Source organism: Bufo gargarizans, chromosome 4, assembly GCF_014858855.1.
Source record: "Bufo gargarizans isolate SCDJY-AF-19 chromosome 4, ASM1485885v1, whole genome shotgun sequence".
In the NCBI taxonomy this organism is placed as follows: domain Eukaryota; kingdom Metazoa; phylum Chordata; class Amphibia; order Anura; family Bufonidae; genus Bufo; species Bufo gargarizans.
The window spans coordinates 74,246,506-74,265,823 of record NC_058083.1 but is presented as its reverse complement, the minus strand read 5'-3'; positions in this window follow the sequence as shown (position 1 = coordinate 74,265,823).

Genomic DNA, 19,318 nt, shown 5'->3' with positions numbered 1-19,318 from the left:
TATGCATAAGTATGGCTAAATGAATTAAGCACTTGGAAAGCATTGAATCATTTTTAACAAAACAAGTTTTACTCCAACAATTACCTGTTGTACATCAAAGTTTGCGTCGTAAACAGTGTATGAAAATGGAATGGAATAACAAAATTTCAAAAAGTCTAGTTTAAAAGTCTTACTTGAGCAAGGCCCAGTACTGATAAAAGTGCTTCAGGCATCTGCTTTTGCATTTGTGAACGGTCATATTTTCCCGTTGCAAAAACCAGCAGTAGTCCCCCATCATGTTGGGATTCCAACAGCCTTGATACCTGTTCTCCATTGTAGAAATATCTTTATGGAACCGCTCCCCATGTTCATCACTTACATGTCCCAAATTGGATGGGAAAAAGTCAAGATGGGAATGTAAGAAATGCACTTTCAATGACATTTGGCAGCCAAGTTGTTCATATGCTTTAAGCATGTTGTCTACTAATTCAGCATAGTTTGCAGCTCGTCTGTTCCCAAAGAAGTTCTGCACTGCTAGCACAAATGCATCCCAAGCTGCAAGTTCCAGAAGGTTGAGTTTTGTTCTGAATCTGTCATTATGCATTAGTTTGTTGATTTTGGGGCCAATAAAAATTCCGTCCTTTATTTTAGCATCATTTTTAAATACTGGAAATCATTTCCATCACGATCAAGTACAAATACAAAATGTTGGAAGATAAACTTGAAGTGGATCGACCAATGCTTTGTGTTGTACATTGTACTGACCAACTGTGTGCTCGACTCTGAGAGGCCACTGTCTCATTTTGTAATGATTGTTGTCATCACGACTGTTCCATAAGCACAAGAAACACATATGCTTTGTGTACCCGAACTGTAGGCTAAGCAGCAGTGCTACCACTTTCAGGTCAGAACAAATTTTCCATTTATGTTCTGAGTATTTGATCATTTTCAAAATTAACTCCATAGAAGCATGGGTCTATAATTCCAACCGCATGAGCGAATGGAACAGATGGGTTTTTGTTATTATTGTGCAGCAAGACAGCTTTCAAACTTTTTTTGCTAGAGTCTATGAATAGCCTCCATTCATTGGGAACATGTGTACCATCTAACTCCATTATAAGACCATTTACATCAGTACAGAAACAGACACCGCTTTCCATTGCATAGTATGCAGCTAACTTGGTGTGTCGATGACAAAAGTGTGAAGTTGTGGTGCCTCGTTGTAGCAAATTCCATTCTTGAAGTCTAGAAGCTAGCAGTTCTGACTTTTATTTAGATAATGACTAGGGATGAGCGAACTCGAACTGTATAGTTCGGGTTCGTACCGAATTTTGGGGTGTCCGTGACACGGACCCGAACCCGGACATTTTCGTAAAAGTCTGGGTTCGGGTTCGGTGTTCGTCGCTTTCTTCGTGCTTTTGTGACGCTTTCTTGGCGCTTTTTGAAAGGCTGCAAAGCAGCCAATCAACAAGCGTCATACTACTTGCCCCAAGAGGCCATCACAGCCATGCCTACTATTGGCATGGCTGTGATTGGCCAGAGCACCATGTGACCCAGCCTCTATTTAAGCTGGAGTCACATAGCGCCGCCCGTCACTCTGCTCTGATTAGCGTAGGGAGAGGTTGCGGCTGCGACAGTAGGGCGAGATTAGGCAGATTAACTCCTCCAAAGGACTTGATTAACTGATCGATCTGCAGCTGTGGATCATTGAGCTGCTGATCCTCAATTGCTCACTGTTTTTAGGCTGCCCAGACCGTTTGTCAGTCACATTTTTCTGGGGTGATCGGCGGCCATTTTGTGTCTTGTGGTGCGCCAGCACAAGCTGCGACCAAGTGCATTTAACCCTCAATGGTGTGGTTGTTTTTTGGCTAAAGCCTACATCAGGGTGAAGCTGTCACACCAAGTGCATTTAACCAGCAATAGTCTGTTTATTTTTTGGCCATATACTACATCAGGGGCAAGCTGCGCCTGTCACCAAGTGCATTTAACCCTCAATGGTGCGTTTGTTTTTTGGCTAAAGCCTACATCAGGGTGAAGCTGTCACACCAAGTGCATTTAACCAGCAATAGTCTGTTTATTTTTTGGCCATATACTACATCAGGGGCAAGCTGCGCCCGTCACCAAGTGCATTTAACCCTCAGTAGTGTGGTTGGTCAAGCTATCACACCAAGTGCATTTAACCAGCAATAGTCTGTTCATTTTTTGGCCATATACTAAATCAGGGGCAAGCTGCGCCCGTCACCAAGTGCATTTAACCAGCAATAGTCTGTTCATTTTTTGGCCATATACTACATCAGGGGCAAGCTGCGCCCGTCACCAAGTGCATTTAACCCTCAGTAGTGTGGTTGGTCAAGCTGTGACACCAAGTGCATTTAACCAGCAATAGTCTGTTCATTTTTTGGCCATATACTACATCAGGGGCAAGCTGCGCCCATCACCAAGTGCATTTAACCATCAATAGTGTGGTTATTTTTTGGCCATATCCCAGTCTAATTCTGTCACTAAATCCATACCGGTCACCCAGCGCCTAAATACTAGGCCTCAAATTTATATCCCGCTAAATCTCTCGTTACCGCTGTCCTGTTGTGGCTGGGAAAGTTATTTAGTGTCCGTCAAAGCACATTTTTTGTTCTGGGTTGAAATACAATTCCCAATTTAGCAATTTAAAAATTTAGTGGTTTCTGCTGTATCAGAGCTATTTGAAATCTATCCCTAAAAGGGTATATAATATTCAAGGTGCACATAGGGTCATTCAGAATAACTTCACACACCCGCTACTGTGCATTTCCAAGTCTAATTCTGTCACTAAACCCATACCTGTCACCCAGCGCCTAAATACTAGGCCTCAAATTCATATCCAGCTAAATCTGTCGTTAGTGCTGTAGCTGGGCGAGTTATTTAGTGTCCGTTCAAGCACATTTCTTGTTCTGGGTTGAAATACAATTCCCAATTTAGCAATTTCATAATTTAGTGGTTTCTGCTATATCAGAGCTATTTGAAATCTATCCCTAAAAGGGTAGATCATATTGAAGGTGCACATAGGGACATTCAGAATAACTTCACACACCCGCTACTGTGCATTTCCAAGTCTAATTCTGTCACTAAACCCATACCTGTCACCCAGCGCCTAAATACTAGGCCTCAAATTTATATCCAGCTAAATCTGTCCTTAGTGCTGTAGCTGGGCGAGTTATTTAGTGTCCGTTCAAGCACATTTCTTGTTCTGGGTTGAAATACAATTCCCAATTTAGCAATTTCATAATTTAGTGGTTTCTGCTATATCAGAGCTATTTGAAATCTATCCCTAAAAGGGTAGATCATATTGAAGGTGCACATAGGGACATTCAGAATAACTTCACACACCCGCTACTGTGCATTTCTAAGTCTAATTCTGTCACTAAACCCATACCTGTCACCCAGCGCCTAAATACTAGGCCTCAAATTTATATCCAGCTAAATCTGTCCTTAGTGCTGTAGCTGGGCGAGTTATTTAGTGTCCGTTCAAGCACATTTCTTGTTCTGGGTTGAAATACAATTCCCAATTTAGCAATTTCATAATTTAGTGGTTTCTGCTATATCAGAGCTATTTGAAATCTATCCCTAAAAGGGTATATAATATTCAAGGTGCACATTGGGTCATTCAGAATAACTTCACACACACCCGCTACTGTGTATTTCCAAGTCTAATTCTGTCACTAAACCCATACCTGTCACCCAGCGCCTAAATACTAGGCCTCAAATTCATATCCAGCTAAATCTGTCGTTAGTGCTGTAGCTGGGCGAGTTATTTAGTGTCCGTTCAAGCACATTTCTTGTTCTGGGTTGAAATACAATTCCCAATTTAGCAATTTCATAATTTAGTGGTTTCTGCTATATCAGAGCTATTTGAAATCTATCCCTAAAAGGGTAGATCATATTGAAGGTGCACATAGGGTCATTCAGAATAACTTCACACACACACGCCTCTGTGCATTTCCAAGTCTAATTCTGTCACTAAATCCATACCGGTCACCCAGCGCCTAAATACTAGGCCTCAAATTTATATCCCGCTGAATTTGAATACAATACATTGGGCCAAATAATATATTTGTTGTTGTGGTGAACCATAACAATGAGAAAAACATCTAGTAAGGGACGCGGACGTGGACATGGTCGTGGTGGTGTTAGTGGACCCTCTGGTGCTGGGAGAGGACGTGGCCGTTCTGCCACATCCACACGTCCTAGTGTACCAACTACCTCAGGTCCCAGTAGCCGCCAGAATTTACAGCGATATATGGTGGGGCCCAATGCCGTTGTAAGGATGGTAAGGCCTGAGCAGGTACAGGCATTAGTCAATTGGGTGGCCGACAGTGGATCCAGCACGTTCACATTATCTCCCACCCAGTCTTCTGCAGAAAGCGCACAGATGGCGCCTGAAAACCAACCCCATCAGTCTGTCACATCACCCCCATGCATACCAGGGAAACTGTCTCAGGCTCAAGTTATGCAGCAGTCTCTTATGCTGTTTGAAGACTTCGCTGGCAGGGTTTCCCAAGGGCATCCACCTAGCCCTTCCCCAGCGGTGAAAGACATAGAATGCACTGACGCACAACCACTTATGTTTCCTGATGATGAGGACATGGGAATACCACCTCAGCATGTCTCTGATGATGACGAAACACAGGTGCCAACTGCTGCGTCTTTCTGCAGTGTGCAGACTGAACAGGAGGTCAGGGATCAAGACTGGGTGGAAGACGATGCAGGGGACGATGAGGTCCTAGACCCCACATGGAATGAAGGTCGTGCCACTGACTTTCACAGTTCGGAGGAAGAGGCAGTGGTGAGACCGAGCCAACAGCGTAGCAAAAGAGGGAGCAGTGGGCAAAAGCAGAACACCCGCCGCCAAGAGACTCCGCCTGCTACTGACCGCCGCCATCTGGGACCGAGCACCCCAAAGGCAGCTTCAAGGAGTTCCCTGGCATGGCACTTCTTTAAACAATGTGCTGACGACAAGACCCGAGTGGTTTGCACGCTGTGCCATCAGAGCCTGAAGCGAGGCATTAACGTTCTGAACCTGAGCACAACCTGCATGACCAGGCACCTGCATGCAAAGCATGAACTGCAGTGGAGTAAACACCTTAAAACCAAGGAAGTCACTCAGGCTCCCCCTGCTACCTCTTCTGCTGCTGCCGCCTCGGCCTATTCTGCTGCTGCCGCCTCGGCCTCTTCCTCCGCCTCTGGAGGAACGTTGGCACCTGCCGCCCAGCAAACAGGGGATGTACCACCAACACCACCACCACCACCTCCGTCACCAAGCGTCTCAACCATGTCACACGCCAGCGTTCAGCTCTCCATCTCACAAACATTTGATAGAAAGCGTAAATTCCCACCTAGCCACCCTCGATCCCTGGCCCTGAATGCCAGCATTTCTAAACTACTGGCCTATGAAATGCTGTCATTTAGGCTGGTGGACACAGACAGCTTCAAACAGCTCATGTCGCTTGCTGTCCCACAGTATGTTGTTCCCAGCCGGCACTACTTCTCCAAGAGAGCCGTGCCTTCCCTGCACAACCAAGTATCCGATAAAATCAAGTGTGCACTGCGCAACGCCATCTGTAGCAAGGTCCACCTAACCACAGATACGTGGACCAGTAAGCACGGCCAGGGACGCTATATCTCCCTAACTGCACACTGGGTAAATGTAGTGGCAGCTGGGCCCCAGGCGGAGAGCTGTTTGGCGCACGTCCTTCCGCCGCCAAGGATCGCAGGGCAACATTCTTTGCCTCCTGTTGCCACCTCCTCCTTCTCGGCTTCCTCCTCCTCTTCTTCCACCTGCTCATCCAGTCAGCCACACACCTTCACCACCAACTTCAGCACAGCCCGGGGTAAACGTCAGCAGGCCATTCTGAAACTCATATGTTTGGGGGACAGGCCCCACACCGCACAGGAGTTGTGGCGGGGTATTAAACAACAGACCGACGAGTGGTTGCTGCCGGTGAGCCTCAAGCCCGGCCTGGTGGTGTGTGATAATGGGCGAAATCTCGTTGCAGCTCTGGGACTAGCCAATTTGACGCACATCCCTTGCTTGGCGCATGTGCTGAATTTGGTGGTGCAGAAGTTCATTCACAACTACCCCGACATGTCAGAGCTGCTGCATAAAGTGCGGGCCGTCTGTTCGCGCTTCCGGCGTTCACATCCTGCTGCTGCTCGCCTGTCTGCGCTACAGCGTAACTTCGGCCTTCCCGCTCACCGCCTCATATGCGACGTGCCCACCAGGTGGAACTCCACCTTGCACATGCTGGACAGACTGTGCGAGCAGCAGCAGGCCATAGTGGAGTTTCAGCTGCAGCACGCACGGGTCAGTCGCACTACAGAACAGCACCACTTCACCACCAATGACTGGGCCTCCATGCGAGACCTGTGTGCCCTGTTGCGCTGTTTCGAGTACTCCACCAACATGGCCAGTGGCGATGACACCGTTATCAGCGTTACAATACCACTTCTATGTCTCCTTGAGAAAACACTTAGGGCGATGATGGAAGAGGAGGTGGCCCAGGAGGAGGAGGAGGAGGAGGAAGAGCGGTCATTTTTAGCACTTTCAGGCCAGTCTCTTCGAAGTGACTCAGAGGGAGGTTTTTGGCAACAGCAGAGGCCAGGTACAAATGTGGCCAGCCAGGGCCCACTACTGGAGGACGAGGAGGACGAGGATGAGGAGGAGGTGGAGGAGGATGAGGATGAAGCATGGCCACAGCGGGGTGGCACCCAACGCAGCTCGGGTCCATCACTGGTGCGTGGCTGGGGGGAAAGGCAGGACGATGACGATACGCCTCCCACAGAGGACAGCTTGTCCTTACCCCTGGGCAGCCTGGCACACATGAGCGACTACATGCTGCAGTGCCTGCGCAACGACAGCAGAGTTGCCCACATTTTAACCTGTGCGGACTACTGGGTTGCCACCCTGCTGGATCCACGCTACAAAGACAATGTGCCCACCTTACTTCCTGCACTGGAGCGTGATAGGAAGATGCGCGAGTACAAGCGCACGTTGGTAGACGCGCTACTGAGAGCATTCCCAAATGTCACAGGGGAACAAGTGGAAGCCCAAGGCCAAGGCAGAGGAGGAGCAAGAGGTCGCCAAGGCAGCTGTGTCACGGCCAGCTCCTCTGAGGGCAGGGTTAGCATGGCAGAGATGTGGAAAACTTTTGTCAACACGCCACAGCTAACTGCACCACCACCTGATACGCAACGTGTTAGCAGGAGGCAACATTTCACTAACATGGTGGAACAGTACGTGTGCACACCCCTCCACGTACTGACTGATGGTTCGGCCCCATTCAACTTCTGGGTCTCTAAATTGTCCACGTGGCCAGAGCTAGCCTTTTATGCCTTGGAGGTGCTGGCCTGCCCGGCAGCCAGCGTTTTGTCTGAACGTGTATTCAGCACGGCAGGGGGCGTCATTACAGACAAACGCAGCCGCCTGTCTACAGCCAATGTGGACAAGCTGACGTTCATAAAAATGAACCAGGCATGGATCCCACAGGACCTGTCCGTCCCTTGTCCAGATTAGACATTAACTACCTCCCCATAACCATATATTATTGGACTCCAGGGCACTTCCTCATTCAATCCTATTTTTATTTTCATTTTACCATTATATTGCGAGGCTACCCAAAGTTGAATGAACCTCTCCTCTGCCTGTGTGCTAGGCCTAAATATCTGCCAATGGACTGTTGCAGTGGTGGCTGACATGAAGCCTGATTCTCTGCTATGACATGCAGACTAATTCTCTGCTGACATGAAGCCAGATTGTCTGTTACGGGACCTCTCTCCTCTGCCTGGGTGCTGGGCCTAAATTTATGACAATGGACTGTTGCAGTGGTGGCTGACGTGAAGCCTGATTCTCTGCTATGACATGCAGACTGATTCTCTGCTGACATGAAGCCAGATCCTCTGTTACGGGACCTCTCTCCTCTGCCTGGGTGCTGGGCCTAAATTTATGACAATGGACTGTTGCAGTGGTGGCTGACGTGAAGCCTGATTCTCTGCTATGACATGCAGACTGATTCTCTGCTGTCATGAAGCCAGATTGTCTGTTACGGGACCTCTCTGCTCTGCCTGTGTGCTAGGCCTAAATATATGCCAATGGACTGTTGCAGTGGTGGGTGACGTGAAGCCTCATTCTCTGCTATGACATGCAGACTGATTCTCTGCTGACATGAAGCCAGATTGTCTGTTACGGGACCTCTCTCCTCTGCCTGTGTGCTAGGCCTAAATATATGCCAATGGACTGTTGCAGTGGTGGCTGACGTGAAGCCTCATTCTCTGCTATGACATGCAGACTAATTCTCTGCTGACATGAAGCCAGATTGTCTGTTACGGGACCTCTCTCCTCTGCCTGGGTGCTGGGCCTAAATTTATGACAATGGACTGTTGCAGTGGTGGCTGACGTGAAGCCTGATTCTCTGCTATGACATGCAGACTGATTCTCTGCTGACATGAAGCCAGATCCTCTGTTACGGGACCTCTCTCCTCTGCCTGTGTGTGTGCTGGGCCTAAATATATGCCAATGGACTGTTGCAGTGGTGGCTGACGTGAAGCCTCATTCTCTGCTATGACATGCAGACTGATTCTCTGCTGACATGAAGCCAGATTCTCTGTTACGGGACCTCTCTCCTCTGCCTGTGTGTGTGCTGGGCCTAAATATATGCCAATGGACTGTTGCAGTGGTGGCTGACGTGAAGCCTCATTCTCTGCTATGACATGCAGACTAATTCTCTGCTGACATGAAGACAGATTCTCTGTTACGGGACCTCCCTCCTCTGCCTGGGTGCTGGGCCTAAATATATGCCAATGGACTGTTGCAGTGGTGGCTGACGTGAAGCCTCATTCTCTGCTATGACATGCAGACTAATTCTCTGCTGACATGAAGACAGATTCTCTGTTACGGGACCTCCCTCCTCTGCCTGGGTGCTGGGCCTAAATATATGCCAATGGACTGTTGCAGTGGTGGCTGACGTGAAGCCTCATTCTCTGCTATGACATGCAGACTGATTCTCTGCTGACATGAAGACAGAGTCTCTGTTACGGGACCTCTCTCCTCTGCCTGTGTGTGTGCTGGGCCTAAATATATGCCAATGGACTGTTGCAGTGGTGGCTGACGTGAAGCCTCATTCTCTGCTATGACATGCAGACTGATTCTCTGCTGACATGAAGCCAGATTCTCTGTTACGGGACCTCTCTCCTCTGCCTGTGTGTGTGCTGGGCCTAAATATATGCCAATGGACTGTTGCAGTGGTGGCTGACGTGAAGCCTCATTCTCTGCTATGACATGCAGACTGATTCTCTGCTGACATGAAGCCAGATTCTCTGTTACGGGACCTCTCTCCTCTGCCTGTGTGTGTGCTGGGCCTAAATATATGCCAATGGACTGTTGCAGTGGTGGCTGACGTGAAGCCTCATTCTCTGCTATGACATGCAGACTAATTCTCTGCTGACATGAAGACAGATTCTCTGTTACGGGACCTCTCTCCTCTGCCTGTGTGTGTGCTGGGCCTAAATATATGCCAATGGACTGTTGCAGTGGTGGCTGACGTGAAGCCTCATTCTCTGCTATGACATGCAGACTGATTCTCTGCTGACATGAAGCCAGATTCTCTGTTACGGGACCTCTCTCCTCTGCCTGTGTGTGTGCTGGGCCTAAATATATGCCAATGGACTGTTGCAGTGGTGGCTGACGTGAAGCCTCATTCTCTGCTATGACATGCAGACTGATTCTCTGCTGACATGAAGCCAGATTCTCTGTTACGGGACCTCTCTCCTCTGCCTGTGTGTGTGCTGGGCCTAAATATATGCCAATGGACTGTTGCAGTGGTGGCTGACGTGAAGCCTCATTCTCTGCTATGACATGCAGACTAATTCTCTGCTGACATGAAGACAGATTCTCTGTTACGGGACCTCTCTCCTCTGCCTGGGTGCCGGGGCCTAAATATCTGAGAATGGACTGTTCCAGTGGTGGGTGACGGGAAGCCAGATTCTCTGCTATGGAACCTCTCTCCAATTGATTTTTTTTAATTTTTATTTATTTAATTTTTATTTTAATTCATTTCCCTATCCACATTTGTTTGCAGGGGATTTACCTACATGTTGCTGCCTTTTGCAGCCCTCTAGCTCTTTCCTGGGCTGTTTTACAGCCTTTTTAGTGCCGAAAAGTTCGGGTCCCCATTGACTTCAATGGGGTTCGGGTTCGGGACGAAGTTCGGATCGGGTTCGGATCCCGAACCCGAACATTTCCGGGATGTTCGGCCGAACTTCTCGAACCCGAACATCCAGGTGTTCGCTCAACTCTAATAATGACAGATCTATTACCAGATCTTCTAAATCGGATTTGCTCAGCAAGTGCGGCTGACCCTCCAGTTGTTCTGGATCAGGAAATACAGTGTGACAATCAACATATTCTTCTTCATCAGGATCAGAACCATCTGTTTAAATTGCCATTCCTGCTGTGGGAGGGGCAGCCACTGGATTCAATACATCGTGTGATACTGGTTTAAGAGCAGACTCCCAGTCAGGATACACAATTTGTGATTTGTTTCTCTTTGATCCAGCGATCTTAGTCATGAATGGTGAATTTTCTGCTCTCGCCAAACCATAGGCACTGCAAAAGTCATTCCTTTCCTTTTACCATTCAACCACTGCATTAGCCCAGAGTAACACACAGTGCAACAAACATGAGGTGCCCAGCTTTTATCTTGATCTCCAATTTTACAGTCAAAGTAATACTTAGAAGCAAGACGCACTCGCTTTGTCAGATTCTTGCGCTGATCATAAGTAGTATATTTGCCACATATGTAGCAGAAATTGTCTGGATCATTAACACATTTGCGTTTATCCATCTTAAGTTTCAAAACTGATAGCAGTATAACAGATCACTTTATCAAAATCTTGCCTTATATACTTACTGCTGACATCAGCTTGAGAGCGTCTGAACAGGTCTGGACATGTGCATTGGAATATTTCCAATATAATGCATTAATATTTGAACTGAATAGGATTTGCACGTATAACTTAAAATCTAGACATGTCAGGCAAATTCCAACTTCACATTTGGAATCAGCGCTCTCATTTTAGTATAAATCACATGTTTTTCTTTCAGTAGCAAAATCATTGTTGTGCAGTGAATTATTAGTAGCTTCAGATTGTTTACCAATTGTGAAAATTGTTTCAAACTGTGAACAGGAAAATAATTCAGGGAAATTGCAGTCATCTGAAAGTCAATTAAATTAATGAGTCATATCAGACGTTCGTCACACTTCACAGAAACATACATGTAGCACAAGTTTAATCATTTAACCTTTTCTTCTAGAGGGAGACAAAATTATTTAAAAAAATGTAATAAGAAGAACAAAAACTTTAATAATGTTCTCGGTTTTCAATTGAACTTATCTCTTAAATAATGGAATGTTATTTTTACTCTATAATGCAAATAGTAAAATCAGCAATTAGCTTGAGTCAAACTGAGTAGTAACTTCAACATATGCTTCTGTCGGGTGTATGTAACTTAGAGAACACCTTTTGAAGAAGTCCCAAGACAACGGAGGTGGTGAGGATGATCAGATCAGATCTCCAGAACATGAGTTTGTAATATAGTTTTTAGGTATAAAATAAGTAAGTACCGTACATCTAAAAACAATCACCAACATCATCCTCACCACCTCAGTCATCATCACCACTGTCAACACCACCATCATCATTCTTATCATCTTTATTATTACCTCCAGTATCAACATCATCATCACTACCATCATGATCACAACCACCACCATCATCATATCAATTTTCATTATTATCATCACAAATTTTCCCAAAACCATCAGCCCATATCTTGGCATCTATATCTGTTTTTAATGGCAGTTTTGCATTTATTTTGCATCTGTTTGTAACGGCTGTTAAAAATGCATGTATTTCATTATTTTTTTATTTTTTTACATTCCAAGATTCCCAACCACTGCCCTCAGAATATTTTATGTCCCCTGGACATCAGATAACCCCCATAGTGCCCACCAGTATGAATAATGGCCCTATAGTTCTTCTGCAGTATAAATAATGTTCCCTTAATGTCCTAATTATGAATAATGGCCCACATATTGCCCCCTCAGTATAAATAACATCAGGTATTAAAGCGTGCAGTGAGGACTGAGTGTCCCTGCATGTGCAAATGGATGAGGTGAGTATTTTTTTTATTATTATTTCAACCCCATATTGGCTTTTTTAATGGCCATTAGACAAGTGCGCTCACGTCTAAATGATCATTAAAAATGGTTACATTGATTTCAATGGGGTCGATCTGGTGATGAAAATGGACAAAAATAGAACATCTCCCATTTTTCTGACGGCCGCTAGTCACTGGTCGTTGATAAGACAGTCATGTGAATAGCCCAATAGACTTGAATTGGCTCTAAAAATGGCTGTGTGATGACCGGTAAATGGCCATCACACGGCTAATCTTACTGTTCGTATGAATGTAGCCTTAGAGTTTGATGAGATTACAATGCAAAGTGTGAACTTTCCTGTTGCAAACCCATTGTAAATCGGCATGGCATGAAGTGGATTTTGTTGCGGCATTTCAGAGGATTTTTCCTTTTGCATTCTAAAGGGTAAAATGCACTGCAGAAATCAAGGATAACTCTGCAACATATAGGGCTAGCCTTAAAATTATCATTTTGCACTGCTTTTTACAGAGGTGTTAATTGAAGCTTCTGGAGCCAAATACAAAATGTACAATGATCCTACTCCAATGATCATGTTCCATTTCAATACTGCTATGTTCTTATGTGATATAGGGGATGTATCATACACAGAATGCTGCCTCTGCACCTCCTGCTGCTATATCCATGGATGTGTGTGAATGGGGTTTCTCAAGTTTCAACTTCTTGTTTCGTCTTAAAAATAGTCAAACATTGCTGTTGAAAAATAAAAACTTGAGTCCCTGGGGCATGGTCTGAGGTGTTGCATTCATCTTGCACACTATGTGGGTTTAAAACCTTAATTGGTTGTTTGGTTTAAAAGACCAAATATGCCATAAGGGAGTTAAAGTAGAGGGTTTACCCCATGCAGGACCCCCTGGATTCCTCCACAGATTACAGCTGATTACTGGGAGTCCCAATGGCCAAAGATCTTTTGATCAGTTTATAGTCAATGTACCCTTTAACAAAAATATTTTTTTCAAAGAGCACAACCCTTTAATTGTTAAGAGACAGATGTCTTGAGGGAAGTAGTGATGGACCCTTCATCTAATTTTAAGTAAACTCATATTATAAATGTGTATTATGAAGTATAGATGTTTTTGATGGGGTTTTCCCAAGATTTTCTAAAATTTAATAATGAGAAAAAAAAAATATAAATAAACATTTCTCACTTTTAAAAAGTCCCACCAGTCCCATGCTACCACTCTGGTCCCCGACACATTGATCTCAGCTGGGCCTATAATGATAATGTTATGTTCATTGTTGACTACTGTAACCAATAACTGGATTCAGTAATCACACATGACCGCTGAGATCAGTGATTGGCTGCAGTCAGGGGCGTAGCTCAAGGAGGTGCAGAGGTAGCAGTCGCTATCGAGCCCAGGAGCCTGAGAGGGCCCCATGACCCTTGTGCCACATAAGAAGACACTGGTATTATAGAAAATGCATGCAGGTCAAGTGTGAGGTTTTCGGTAAATGGAAAACTAAACGGTGATGTGAACCCAGCCTCGCAAGTTTATTTATGAATGAATATACAGTATAGTTAGAACATAGGTATACAGTTGCAAGAAAAAGTATGTGAACCCCTTGGAATTATATGGATTTCTGCACAAATTGGTCATAAAATGTGATCTGATCTTCATCTAACTTGTACAAAAAAAAAGAGCAAGGATTTTTTTCAAGGTAAAAAATCTCATTTTATTCAATATAAATCACATGATCATTACAGGTATTGCTCAAATGGGACAGGACATGGAGACTGAGCCACAAGGGGCTATACAATGTGGAGAATCACAATGGGGGATAATGTGACCATACCCAGCAGAGAACAACAATATACCAGAGGCCGTGAGCAAAAGTGTAGTTGCGGGTGCGAATGCTGATCCCCTAGTATAAAACAACTACTGACTATTGCTCACAACCTCTGTCCGGGGATGCTGTGAGGTGTCAATGGACGGTGCAGTACTACTAATGAAGATGGCATATAACAATGAACTGCAAACCTCTCGTCCCACCCTGATCCAGCTACCAAGTTACCTACCCATGTTGCTGCTGTAGAATGGTAACACGACTCCCCCACTGCTGCTTCAACCTCGACACGTGTTTCGCCACGTAGGCTTCGTCAGGAGGTATCATCTAAGTCACAACAATAGACAATCACAGAATGTTTAGACTAATAACACACAAAAAAAAATTATGTTACCATGTTTTTATTGAACACACCATGTAAACATTCACAGTGCAGGTGGAAAAAGTATGTGAACCCCTAGACTAATGACATCTCTAAGAGCTAATTGGAGTGAGGTGTCATCCAACTGGAATCCAATCAATGAGATGAGATTGGAGGTGTTGGTTACAGCTGCCCTGCCCTATAAAAAAACACACCAGTTCTGGGTTTGCTTTTCACAAGAAGCATTGCCTGATGTGAATGATTCCTCGCACAAAAGAGCTCTCAGAAGACCTACAATTAAGAATTGTTGACTTGCATAAAGCTGTAAAGGGTTATAAAAGTTTCTCCAAAAGCCTTGCTGTTCATCAGTCCACGGTAAGACAAGTTGTCTATAAATGGAGAAAGTTCAGCACTGCTGCTACTCTCCCTAGGAGTGGCCGTCCTGTAAAGGTTACTGCAAGAGCACAGCACAGACTGCTCAATGAGGTGAAGAAGAATCCTAGAGTGTCAGCCAAAGACTTACAAAAGTCTCTGGCATATGCTAACATCCCTGTTAGCGAATCTACGATACGTAAAACACTAAACAAGAATGGATTTCATGGGAGTATTCCACAGAGGAAGCCCTTGCTGTCCAAAAAAATCATTGCTGCACGTTTACAGTTTGTACAAGAGCACCTAGATGTTCCACAGCAGTACTGGCAAAATATTCTGTGGACAGATGAAACCAAAGTTGAGTTGTTTGGAAGAAACACACAACGCTATGTGTGGATAAAAAGAGGCACGGCACACCAACATCAAAACCTCATCCCAACTGTGAAGTATGGTGGTGGGGGCATCATGGTTTGGGGCTGCTTTGCTGCGTCAGGGCCTGGACGGATTGCTATCATCGAAGAAAAAATTTATTTCCAAGTTTATCAAGACATTTTGCAGGAGAACCTAAGGCCATCTGTCCACCAGCTGAAGCTCAACGGAAGATGGGTGTTGCAACAGGACAACGACCCAAAGCATAGAAGTAAATCAACAACTGAATGGCTTAAACAGAAGAAAATACACCTTCTGGAGTGGCTCAGTCAGAGTCCTGACCTCAACCCGATTGAGATGCTGTGGCATGACCTCAAGAAAGCGATTCACACCAGACATCCCAAGAATATTGCTGAACTGAAACAGTTCTGTAAAGAGGAATGGTCAAGAATTACTCCTGACCATTGTGCACGTCTGATCTGCAACTATAGGAAACGTTTGGTTGAAGTTATTGCTGCCAAAGGAGGTTCAACCAGTTATTAAATCCAAGGGTTCACATACTTTTTCCACCTGCACTGTGAATGTTTACATGGTGTGTTCAATAAAAACATGGTAACATTTAATTCTTTGTGTGTTATTAGTTTAAGCAGACTGTGATTGTCTATTGTTGTGACTTAGATGAAGATCAGATCACATTTTATGACCAATTTGTGCAAAAATCCATATAATCCCAAAGGGTTCACATACTTTTTCTTGCAACTGTATATGTAGGATGATGATTGTACAAAAGTGTATTTTATCTGTCCCTCTCTATCCTGAGTTCACATAAAACCATATAAATGTATTTATATTATCTTCTAAAATATATTTTACACCTTCGTTCTTTTTTCAAATATCTCCTACTGTGTAAGGAAAAGTTGTAATATTTTATTCAAGGCAATTTTTCTAGATGTTAGAAAAAAGATTCAACTCTTTGCAAATAAAATCACTAAATTGGTGAAAAATAGCCATAAATGTCAATGACATTTGTTAATGGTGTTCAGTTTCTCAGCTTGGATCGTTAAAATATTCCATCAATGTAGGACATCTTGCAGGTGCTGGGTTGAAAGTCTTCCATTTGATGGTGTGAAGAAGTTTTAATGACCACAGCACCATTCACTGCATGACACCTGTGCGTGATGTGTAAATTGAGACACTAATGAGAGAAGCAGTTTGTGGCTACCATGCCAGCCAGGATGGATTATAATCGCACCAGCTGGTCAAATCCACACAATGTGATTAGCATTAAACACATACGGTACAAAATATTGGCAATGCCTTAGATTGGTGCACGCTGCATACACTCTACTTGTGCTTTATTATGGTGCATAGCATTGTACAATGTAGTCCAAAGATTATTGTTATTATGCTACATTGAATGTTGTCTCAGTAGAACTAGATTCATGGCGGAGAATTTTTTTTTTTATAAACGTTATTAATAAGCACGTTTAGAGATGAATATCCTAGCGTTACCTAATTTCATTCCAATAGACCAGATGTTGATCACTTGTTTTTTGTTACCATTCATATTTCAAACAATATGATGAATCAATGTTCTCCACATTTATGCAATTAGCTAATGGGAACATTTATTTAGAATTTCATTGCTTACATGACAATAATCTGACTTCATGCATGAAGCCTACACAAAGCTCCAATGACAACAGATTTTGGAGACATGGGTGCTTTACAAACAAAGTCTTATATAACATAGCAACAAACAAGTGGACAATTAAAACAAGAGGAGATAGGGGTGACACAAAAGGTAAAAAGTGCTTCTTTTGTACAATGGTTCAGCCATGGTAACACAATAGGGGAGTGGATATATGATATATAAAGCTCCATGAGCCAGTCACCAGCCGATATATGTGGTGCTTCTGAGTGCATGGGGTGTGGATATTTGACAATAGATAAGGGTCAGAAGAATGATGATGAAGGGAAGGGAGGGGGTGAATAAAGAAGAGTTAGATTAGGGAATGTGATAGTACATTTTTACGTGTGTTTTTAGGGAGCGCCTAAAACTGTGGAAGCTAATTGCTTGAGGTAGGGCATTCTAGAAAACTAGTGCAACTTGGGAGAAGTCTTGAAGAGTGAGGTTTTGATGGTGGATGTTGGTCGTGAATTATTTGCAGAGAGAGCATGGGTAGGATGATAGATATAGATGAGGGAAGAGGTATAGGTGGGTGCAACACTGTGGAGAGCTTTGTGGGTGAGAATGAACAGTTTAAATTGAATTCTATATTGTATAGGGAACCAGTCCAATGACTGGCACAGGGTGGAGGCATCGAAGTAGTGAATGGCACAGGATGGAGGCATTGGAGTACTGGTTAGACAGATAGATGAGCCTGGCTGCTGTGTTTCGGATAGATTGGAGAGGGGAGTCTGGTGAGGGGGGAGACCAATTAGTAATGAGTTATAGTAATTGAGACAATAATGGATCAGGGTCACAATAAGAGTTTTTGTTGTTTCCATCATCATCATAATGCTTCTAGAGGAGAATGACTCCATTATGTGTAATTTGGTGGTGCAAGCCCTGATTTTTGAAGGGTCAATAGTTCCAAAGACAGCTATCAGTAGATGTAAGCAAAGTTTTGAAAAATTAGATTCAGCAGCTTCACTGAAGTTTGACAAGAAATTTGATTTGTCACGAGTCATTTTATTCCGAATTGGCATGTTAAATCCCTATTAGGCCTATGAATCAATGAGACCATTTTTAACGGCTGCTTAGACAGAAGTGCACCTATCTAACGGCCATTAAAAATGGTAATACGCTAGTGCAATATGGCCTTTTTAGTTAAAAAAAATCACTCACCCCCTCCACTTGCTCACGCAGAGACAGTCCGCTCCTTTTTTAATTGAAAAAGAACCCGCGCTGAGCGTGATGACGTTACAGCGTGCTTCCACCATGTGATCACACTCGGAGAGAGCAGTTATCACGCTCAGCACAGGTCCTTTGGCGGGTCTTTTCCACTCAAGAGAGGAACGGACTCCCTCTGTTCTTTCTAAGACAACTCTAGCCGCCATTTTAGGAAAAACTATTAGTTACCACAAAGGCGAGGAAATTGCGCTTCATGGTGAATACAATTTTTCCAAAAATTTGGATCGAATTCCACTTCAGGAGTTTTGATTCGCTCAACACTAGCTAGCAGTATTGTCTTATTGTTTACATACAACTTGGAAGTTATAGAGAGCCAACTGTGTATATGAACCTTTACTTGGTGTCAATGTTGTGTACTACTTATTACAGGGGTGTGTAGCCTAATTCATTTCTTCATATAAAGCTGAATCATGATAAAACTATAACTATTCTTATTAAACTATTATGTAAACCATGAACCACAATCTAGTCAGGTCAAACTCAGTTCTCACATTTTTTCTTGTTAGTCCTAGGCTGGAGAAAAGTAGAAGACGCACAATATTTGAGGATCAATGGTCCTAACTTTATCTGCTTCCATTCTATGACATGTCCTTTTCAGGCAAGGTGTCGTGATATCTTGAGCTTCTTATGTCTATGCCTCACTGGGAAAGATTAGAGGGAACACAATTTGGGAACATTAGTTCCAGTCTTATATTCTGAATGTTCTAAATCATGTCCTCTTCAGGCAAGACGTCATAAGTTCCCTATGCCAAGCCTACGTCAGGGACATATGAAGAGAACACTGTCTTTGTGGTTTAATTAATATGATCTACATTCTATCCTAAATATGCTAAAGTAAAGAAAAATCGGTGGGGGGAGGGATGTATTATTGCTGTTCTAAATTTAAAGGGGTTGGCCACTTTCTGGCTACTGTTGACCAATGTGTATGTAAGGTGACTATATGTAACTTACTAATATAGTCTTTGTTTACATGTTGTGCCATCTTCTGTATTTCATAAGTTATATCCCCTTGTTAGGCAAATCTGTGCTGTCCACATACATTGAGATCCTGTCCATATGATGGCCGCTGATGGAGGGTCATATGACCATACACGTGACTCAGTCTCCTCCTTCTAACACACTGCTCCTGCAATAAAACCCCAACAGTGAAATGCGAACAGCAGGAGCACTGTATTTGAATGGAGTAGACAGCGTATGGCAGTGGATTGCCTGGTCACTTGACCCTCCATTAGCAGCCTCTGTGTGGATGACACAAAAGACTTGACAAACAAAGGCCATGCCTTATGAAAT